Source organism: Chiloscyllium plagiosum, unplaced genomic scaffold (assembly GCF_037043375.1).
Source record: "Chiloscyllium plagiosum isolate Xiang-an unplaced genomic scaffold, Cpla_swu_hap1 HiC_scaffold_42, whole genome shotgun sequence".
Classification (NCBI taxonomy): domain Eukaryota; kingdom Metazoa; phylum Chordata; class Chondrichthyes; order Orectolobiformes; family Hemiscylliidae; genus Chiloscyllium; species Chiloscyllium plagiosum.
In genome coordinates, this window is record NW_028270180.1 from 35,562,129 (window position 1) to 35,572,150 (window position 10,022).

General features: G+C 40.6%; 1 protein-coding gene across 6 annotated transcripts in view; it reads right to left on the minus strand.

Moving 5' to 3' along the window:
• Positions 1-8,602, minus strand: part of herc1 (HECT and RLD domain containing E3 ubiquitin protein ligase family member 1) — a 483,062-nt gene extending 474,460 nt beyond the window's left edge. For 5 of the 6 annotated variants that reach the window (XM_087981970.1, XM_087981969.1, XM_087981967.1 and 2 more), the window contains exon 1: positions 8,562-8,602. The gene's annotated coding sequence lies outside the window, so the exon portion shown is untranslated. The remainder of the gene's footprint in view (positions 1-8,561) is intronic. The other variant, XM_087981971.1, reaches the window with a different exon arrangement.
• Between the last annotated feature and the right edge of the window lie 1,420 nt (positions 8,603-10,022).

Below are 10,022 nucleotides of genomic sequence, written 5' to 3' on the forward strand. Positions count from 1 at the left end.
GGGGCTGGGGGAAAGATAGCAGGGAAGGTGATAGGTAGATGGAGTTGGGGTGAGTGATGGTGATAGGTCAGAGGCGAAGGTGAAGCAGATAGGTGGGAAGGAGGATGGACAGGTAGGACCGTTCAAGAGGGCAGTGCTGAATTGGTGCGATGTATCTGGAGTGAGGAAACTAGCAAAATCGACGTAACATCTCTGGGACACACGCACCAAACAACTCCACTGCCCTGTTGCCAACCACTTCAACTCCCCCCTCCCACTCTGACAAGGACATGCAAGTCCACTGCCAAATCCAAGCTACCCGATGTGTGGAGGAAGTACACCTCATCTTCCATCTTGGGACATGGCATCAATGTCGATTTCATCAGTTTCCTCATCTGCCCTCCCCCCACCTCATCCCAGATCCAATCATCCAACTTGGCACCGCCCTCTTGAACTATCCTACCTGTCCATCTACCTTCCCATCTATCTGCTCCACTCTGACCTATATCCATCTACCTATTGCTTTCCCAGCTACCTTTCCCCAAACCCACCCCACCCTCTTGTTTATTTCTAAATCTCCTTCCCCCTCACATTCCTGATGAAAGGCTTGTGCCTGAAACGTCAATTCACCTGCTCCTTGGATGCTGCCTGACTTGCTGTGCTTTTTCAGTGCCACACTTTTCAACTCCTTTCAGGCATTAGGTAGATAAAGTGGTTAAGGAGACATATGGCATATAGGAACCTTGATTATCCGGCATTCAATTATCCGAATTTAAGATTGCCAGACAAGATCACAAATTCCTGATGCTTGGCTAGACAAAAATCTCCCCACCCATGTCATTTGGATAATCGAGATTCCTCTATACTTGATTTTATTAGTCAAAGCATAGAGTTTAAGAGCAAGAGCAGTTATGCTGGAACTATATAAAATGTTGGTAAGGCCAAGCAAGAGTATTGTGTGCAGTTCTAGAATCCACATTCTCAAGGGATGTCATTACACTGAAGAGTGTGCAGGTGAGATTTGTCTGGGCTGAAGAGTATCAGTTATGAAGAGAGATTGGAGACATTATAGCAAAACAGATCAAAGGGAGACATGTATAATATGAATAAAGTTATGACAGGCATAGATAGAATAGACAGAAAGAATGGATGGAGGGATCAATGAGCAGGGGACATAGATTTAAGGTAAGGGGCAGAAGGTTTGGAGGAGATGTGAGGAAAAACTTTAGAGTCGAGAGTATAGTGTAGAAAAGAACAGCAGGTCATGCAGCATCCGAGGAGCAGGAGAATAAACGTTTCAGGCATAAACCCTTCATCAGGAATCATCAGGAAAAGTCTTTGCACCAGAATGGGTGGTGGGAATCTCAAACTCATTGCCATAAGGATGGTAGTGGTAGAAACCCTCATTGCATAAAAGTAGTATTTAGATGTGCACTTGCAATGCCAATGCAGTGGGCCATGTGCTGGAAAATGGGTTTAGAATATTTAGGTGGTTGCCTTTGACTAGCACAGACACAATTAACCAAAGATCATATTTTCTCTGACTCTAAGCTGGATTGGAAACTCTTGAGGTTAGATGGCACTGGGTGCTTTTGGGTTGAAAAGAAAGCTGCCCAGCAATAGTTTTCGGATTTGCTTCAAGTTACAGATTTTTCACAGATCCGAGGGAGATTGCACTCAACCTCCAAAAGCCTGCAAACCAACCAGATTGCAGTGGTCCTATAAATGAAAGGAGACCAGTACTGCTGTATTCCTGATGAAGGGCTTTTGCCCGAAACGTCGATTTTACTGCTCCTCGGATGCTGCCTGAACTGCGTGCTCTTCCAGCACGACTCAAATCCAGAACCTGGTTTCCAGCATCTGCAGTCATTGTTTTTACCCAGTACTAAAAAGACTCTGAAAAGAGGAATTTCTTTTCTAGCAAAAACTTATGACAAGCTACCAATTGAAAATCACCACAGTCAATAATAATGTGATATTGTCACAAAAAATAAGAGAACTGGGACTGGGACAGATTTTAACTCTTGATCCACAGAATGGGTTACTTTATTCTTATATTTTACATTCACCAATTATCTGCCAAACTGTCCATCTCAAATATCCTGTGTGAGAATTTTTTTTTAGATTGAGTTGGGGCCGGGGGGTGGGGGAATCTCAGCATTAATTTTCCTATTTGTTAAAAGCTGCATTTTTTCAAATAAATATTTGCTGTTTTGTTCTTTGAAATCCAGTGAGAGTTTCTTTTATTTTAGTTAGTGGTGACAATCCTACAAATTAACCATTTTAATGATTAAATAGTCTTTTGAGAGAACTCATGAAACATGAGGGACATGATAAAGTACAGCAAAGAATAATTTTAAAATTTATAAGGGAAATGAAATTACAGTTTGAGTGAAAGCTATCCAGAAACAGAAAAAGGGAGGTTCGCCAGGTAATGGGAGAAAAGGGTAAAGTCAGCATTAGTCTTCTTTAGCAACTTGCAAACACCATGTAACTGTAAATCAGGAATTGAAGGGAGAGGGGAACCCAAGAAAATTACAATTACCAAGAAAGTAGTACTAAATAAATTGTGGGAAATGCAAATGACAAATCTTAAGGTATTAAAAAAAGGTAACTAGTGAAGTAGTTGATGCATAGGTTTTAATTCTCCAAAATTCATTGAATTCAGGGAAGGTTTCTTTAGATTAGAAAACAGCTAATGCTACTCCTTTAGTTAAAATAAAGGGGGGTAGAAAGCAGTAAATTACAGGCCAGTTAGCTTACATCTGTTATAGAGAAAATGTTAGAAGCCATCATTAAAAACATTATAACAGCGAGGGCACCCAAGTATGTTGATGGTTATCAGACAGAGTAAACATGGCTTTGTCAAAAGGAAACTATATTCAGCTAATTTAGTGGAGCCCTTTGAAGAAGCAACTTGTGCTGTAGATAGGGCAAAAGCAGAGAATTTATTGCATCCTAATTCAGAGACCGCATTTTATAAGGTGCCACATCAAGTTATTGCAGAAAATAAAAGCTCATGGTATTCGGGGTAACATATTGGCATGAAAGAATATTGGCTTGATAACAGGAAGCAGAGAGTAGGAATAAGTGGGTCCTTTCCAGGCTGGCAGGATGTCACAAGTGGTGGATCTGAGGATTCGATGGTGGGGCCTTAATTCTTTACAATTTAAAAAAATGATTTGAAACAGAGATCCAAGACACGGTAGCTAAATTTACTGATGGCACAAAGATAAATCTGAAAGTGATTGTGAAGAGGACATATGGAGCCCATTAAAAGGATATACACAGGTTAACTGAGTGGGCAAAGATCTAGTAAATGGAGTTCAATGTGGGAAAGTGGGAAATTGTCCATTTTGGCAGAAAGACTAAAAAGCATATTATCTAAATGCTGAGAATTTGCAGAGCTGAGATGCAGAGAGATCTGGGTGCCCTAATGCATAAATTTTCAAGGATTAGTATGCAGGTATAGCATGTAACCAAGAATGCTAATAAAATGACACGTTATTGAAATACAAGAAATTGAATACAAGAATAGGGATATTACACTTCAGTTGTACAGGGCATTGGTGTGTCCGAATTGGAAGTACTGTGTACAGTACTGGTCTCCATAATTATGGAAGGATAGAAGCAAGTCAGACACGGTTTACACATACCTGGAACAAGCGGCTTACATTATGGGGAAAGGCTAGACAGGCTGTCTGTATCTTCTAGGGTTTAGAAGAGTCAGGGTTGACTCAATTATAACATAAAATCTTGAGGGGATTTGACTGCGTGAATGCTGAAAGGATGCTTTTTCTTACTGAGAATCTAAAAGTACAGTTCATAAATCAAAAATAAGGGTGTGCCCATTTAAAACAGAGATGATGAAACATTGTCTTCTCTCCAAGCATGGAGAGTCTTTGAAATTCCCATCCTCAAAAGACAAAAGATTCTTGATGACTAAGGGATAGGGGATAAAAAATTATCAGGGATTTGTTGGAATGTAGATCAAAATCAGCCAGGATCTTACTGAATGGCAGAGCAGTCTTGAAGGAGTGAGTGGCCTATTCTTGTTAGCATGTTCATGGCAGCAAGTCTAGAGAATTAATTATGGGAAACCTGGTAAATGCAGATGAAATAACAGATACTTTGTGTTAGTCTTCACTGTAGAAGATACACATTATATTCCATAAGAATGAGAACATGTAACTGAGAAAGAAACAATTACAATCACTAGGGAAAGAGCACAAGAAAATTATTAGAAATAAATCCTGTCAAGTCCACCCTATCCTGATGGACTTCATTCTAGGGTCTTAAAAGAATTGACTGAGATATGGATGCAAAGTCCCTTAGATTCTGGCAGGGTCCCGGCAGAAAAAATATTAGGAAATGTTATTCAGGAGAGGACAGAGAGACAGAAAGCAGGAAACTACAAGTCAGTTAATCTAACATCTGTCAAAGTGAAAATGCAAGAATCCACTATTAGGAGATTATAGTATGGCACTTCGAAAATCCTAATGTAGTCAGGTAGTGTCAACATGGTATTATGAAAAGGATATCATGTTGGACTAAAAACTTATTTTGTTTCTTACTCAAAAGTAATATCTATAAAGGATAATCAGATGATGCACTGTACTTAGATTTCTGGAAGTATTTGACAAGGTGCTACATTTAAAAAAAAACAAAATAAGAGCTTGTACTTTCATGGCAAACACATTAGTACGTAAGAGGATTGATTGGCTAATAGGAAGTAGGGGAATGGGAATAAGTGTGTTGTTTCAGGTTGACAAGATGTGTGAAGTGGTGTACAAGTTCCCAATGGTTTAGAACTTGTACCAATGATTTGATTGAAGGTGTGTTGCTAGGTTTGCTGATGATTCAACAAAAGTAGGAAAATAAATTGTGGAAGGTCATAAGGAGCAAATGAATTTAGATGTCTGAAATAACAGGACAAAAAATTGACAGGTAGAGCACAACTTGGACAAAACGTGAACTTGTCCATTTTGGCACAAAGAATAGAAATGCAGCATATTATTTCAATGGAGAGGGCTGCAGAACCCATAGGTATAGAGAGATAGGGAGTGGTAGGATGTTATTTGAGATAAGTTTGGACAGTTTAAGCCTGCATCCATCGAAGTTCACTAATCAACAGGGAGGATGCTGAAAGGATGCTTTCCTTCATGGGAGAGATTATAACAAGAGGGCACAAATTAAAATTAGGGCTCTCCATTTAAGATGGGAGCACAGGGTCAAGGCAAGAAATTATATGAGCTCTGATCTAACTTTTTCATTCCTCCCTGGCAACATGGGAGGTGCCAAAGAACTGGAGGACAGTCTCACATCAGTGGTAGAGAAACTACTGAAGAAAATTGTGAAGGAGAGAATGAATTTCCACTTGCATAGGTAAGATTTGATCAGGGATAGTTCGCATAGCTTTGTCAGAGAAAGATCATGCCTAAAAAATTTGATTGAATTATTTGTGGTGGTGATCAGGTGTGTAGACAAGGGTAATGCAGTTGATGTCATTTATCTGGATTTCAGCTAAGTTTTGATATCAAAGACTGATGAAGGTAAAAGCGCATGGTTCCTTAGCAAGGTGAATCATAAATTGGCTTAATCATAAGAGATAGCGTGATGGTAGAAGGCTGTTGTGAGACTACATCCTGATGTGTAGTGGCATACCACAGGGATCAGTGCTGAGTCCCTTACTGCTCGTGATACACATAATACAAATTAGATGAGAATGTGGAGGAGTTGATAAATAGATCCCTGAAGGAGACAGGACATGTTAATAGGATAGCTAGAGTGGCCCATAAGACATCTGCTTTTATCAGTCATGGCATACATCATAAGAGCAGGGGACTACATTGGTGCTACAAAAAATTTTAGTTAGGCCACGGTTGAAAGACAAAGTTTAGTTCTAACTGCGATAGGATGTGACTGCGTTAGAGGGGCCACAGAGGAGATTCACGAGGATGTTGTCTGGGTTAAAGCATTTTAGCTATGAAGCTAGAGTTGTTTTCTTTAGAGCGGAGAAGGCGGAGGGAGAAACCTGACTGAGGTGAATTAGATTATTAGCGGCATGGACAAGATTCTTGAAAGCAGCTGTTCCCCTTAGATGAAGGGTCAACAACAAGCGGGCATAATTTTAAAGTCAAGGGCAGGAGGTTTAGAGGCCATTTGAGGAATGCTTTTTTCACCTAGTGGGTGGTGGGAATCTGGAATGCACTGCCTGGAAGGACAGAAGAGGATGAAAAACTTTTAATCTTTAAAAGTACATGGATGAGTACTTCAAATGCCTTAAGATTTAAGGCTTTGGGTCAAGTGCTGGAAAATAGGTTTAGAGTAGATAGGTCAAGTACAAATCCAAAGTGCCAAACGGCCTCTTCTGAGCTGCATGACAATGAATCTCTGCTACTTGGTTCTTTTTTCAGTCAGAAAAGGACAACAGTCAGCCTCAAATAATTTCAAGTTCATTGAATGCAATGACCTGGAATTTGCAGGAACTATGCTGTCTAGGATTTGGACTGACTTCCATGTCCAATCTTTTCACTGCAAACAGAGCTTAAAATACTCTGGAAAAGTAAAGTGGTTGGCTTCAGCAATCACAATGGCAAATCACAGAAACTGTGAATGGTTTATCCTAGCTGTATCAATAATACAAGCTGAGTCATAGAAGTCATATGTTCAAAAAAGAATCCAAGCCGAGGAAAATACAAATAAAGCGTCCAAAAAGCTATTCTGTGCACATTCTTCAGTACTAACCACCAATTTAAAACCACACTGGAAAGAATAGTGTGCACTAATTAGAAAAGCAACCTGCAAGCTTTTCTCAGCTTCTCTAACGTACTATGCAGGAAATCAATATAACCTGTGTGTATGTCAAAAAGAATTTTAATAGCTACCATCCTGAAATTTCCCACTTTAGTAAACATCAAAATTTTATGAAGCCACAAATGCCAACTGTTCCATTTGGATGGTTTAACAGAAATACAAACTAAGTTCTTGAATGTTTAAATCAGTTATCTAATTACACAACATACAATGAAAATTGTCCCCTCTTTACAATCCAGTTTTTAAACCCTGACCCCCTTCTGGAAGCAAACTAAAGGAAAAAGGCTTTCAGTGCACTGACAAGAAGACATATCTCCAAATTTATGTTTCCCCAGCGAAACCAGCACCCAATACGCAAAACGCAGAATAGAAACTGAAACAAAACACTTCTATGCTGTAAACTACTGTACATAAGATGTATAGAAAAAGGCAATCCTGATATTAATCGCATATTAATGATGATCTCCAGTTTTGAAATACCTCTTTGCATACGCAAGATATTGCAGTTTGGTTGAATGCAAGAAGCAGATAAGTGAATACACATTTGTCATCATCCATTTTCTAAACAAATCCATAGGCTTGAAGTGTGAGCTTGTCTACTGGATCCATTTACTTGGTGTCCAGATCCAGATATTTCTTGGCAGTCAAACAGGAAAAGATTTGCAATGTGATGCAAAGGCTAATAAATAATCCAGCCTTAACATTCGACCTTTATATATGCAGCTGCACATATGTTCATACATGCGGACTTGCAAACAACCCCAATCCCAACTATGTTTCAGCAAGAATTCAGTTTTATATAAATTCATCATACTGAAAAAAGAAACATATTTTGACATTTAAAAAAAGCAGGATTTTCAAAACAAATGTCCCCATTCCAACTCAGAAACCGTCACATAGGTTAATACGAAAACAACAAATGCAGAGGAACCTCGATTGTCCGATCGACACAGTTGGGAGTATTTTGTTCGGATAATCAATTGTTGGAATACACAGTATAGCCAAGCATAGAGACCTTGCAATCTTGTCTGGATAATCTGAAATTCGGATAATCGGGATTCCTCTGTACAATCGTCATAGAAGCAGGCCATTAGACCTATCGAGACCACAGCTAACCTTCGAAGAGCATTCCACCCAGACACACCCCATCCCTTAATTCCCATGGCCAATCCACCTACTCTGCCTATCTTTGGACTGCAGACAAGCAAACACGGGGAGAATGTCCAAACTTCACACAGAGTGGAATTGAACCCAGGTCCTGGTGTTATGAGGCAGCAGTGCTAGCCATTGGGCCACCGTGCTGAAACAATTTCCTTTGAATCGAGTCTTAAAAAAACAAATCTACAAGGGGGAAATAAAATTCTTGAAACATCATTTTGGGTTCGGAATCAGAAGCATCAAATTAAAACCAAAGGGAACAAACATTTCGGTACTACACCTGGGCCTATGCTCACAAATAGTTAAGAGAAACCCCTCCGCGAGCTTTAAAATCCGACAGAGATTATCTAGCATTCATTGTGGCCCGGGGATGGAGGCGCTGGCTTAAGTGGTGAAGGTAAAATGGTCGTAAAACCATGATAATTGCAGGGCTGGGCAACGCGATGCCCGACGTATGGGGGGTTCACTGCTGATAATCACTTGAGAGAAGGAAACAGGGGAATTGGAAATTGAGGGTAGCTGCTGACAGCTCTCAGCCTGATGCAAAGGGAATAGTGGATGTTATTACGTATACACAACCACCCACCCAATAAAACGGTGATACTCACGGGCTCCCTGTTCCGCCACAACTACCGTCCACCCTCCCCCACAACCGGCGCCAGCATCTCACGAGTTAACGAACCGTGTTGACTAACTCCACATCCGGGAAATTTTACCAAGACAACCGTAAGGAAGTGCGTCATGGCGTTGGGGTTCAATGTCCCGCCTCGACACTGTAAACCGGTCCGTGGTGCGCCTGCGCTGGGTGTTTGGTGGCGCTCGAGGGGTGGAATGTGAAAGTATGTTCGTCACAGAAACGGTCGCTGAAGGAGAATTATTTTAAAATGTAGTGTTGTGGTTTTCAGTGTTGGATGGAGAAGTTGGTGCTGTAGCGATGGCGTTGGTGCGATTGACGTATTTTTAAAGTAAACGTATTGTGCTTTACTGGCAGTTTAGGAGCAAATTACAACCTCGAAACGTTAGCTTGCTCTCTTTCTATGGATGTTGTCTGACTTGCTGTGATTTCCGGCGTTTGTTTTCAGGAATGTCTTTTAAAATCTGGTTATGAAATGTACATGGCTATGTCCGGATTAAACTAGCCCCGACCGGTTGGGTCTACATGAGGAGGTTTCATTCTCCCAGTAGTGCAGACTTGGCAATAACCGACTTCCAATACCGTCACAAAAAATCACAGTCTGAACCGTCGGTATTCTGAAAAGTGCATAACATTTGAAAGAATTATATATAGTTGAGGGCAATTCATAGTCGATGTGCACGCAAACGTATTCTGTTGTGTTTTGGTTAATCTTTATCTCACAACGCTAAACACATTGTCTAGTCATCGTCACTTTATTTCAGTTCAAACTGGCCGCCACATTTTCTACTAAGAACAGAATTTATGCCTCAAAGTCCTCAGTAGCCTTCCCCTACAATGTGGAAACAGGCCATTTGGCCCAACAAGTCCACATTGACCTTCTGCAGAGTGTCCACCCAGATCCATTCCTCGATTACTCTACATTTCCCTAATTAATGCATCTAGCCTACACATCCTTGAACACTATGGGCAATCTAGCATGGCAAGTTTGTGTAACCTGTACATCTGTGGACTGGGAGGAATCTAGAGCACTTTAAGAAAGCCCATGGTGGTACTGGGAGCATGTTCAAATTCTGCACAGTTGCCCAAGGTGAGAATCCTGGCACTGAGGCATCAGTGCTAACCACTGTACTGTCCTGTTTGGTTCTCCTAATTTATACACCTCAATCCAGTTCTCCCTTAGCCTCCTCTCCTGTAAGAAAAACACCCCCACCTCATCTAATCTGAACTGAAATTGTCCAGTCCAGGCAACTTCCAGATGAATTTTAGTGTGTAACTAACTGCCACACCGCTTCCAGGTATGCCTGTAAAGAAGTCCTGCTCCCCTCTCTGACAATATTTCCATTCAAATCTTCTTGTATTCCATCATTACCTTTGTTCTCTCTCCTAGTATTTGATCAAATATTTGCCATATCTTGCTTCCACAACCACATCT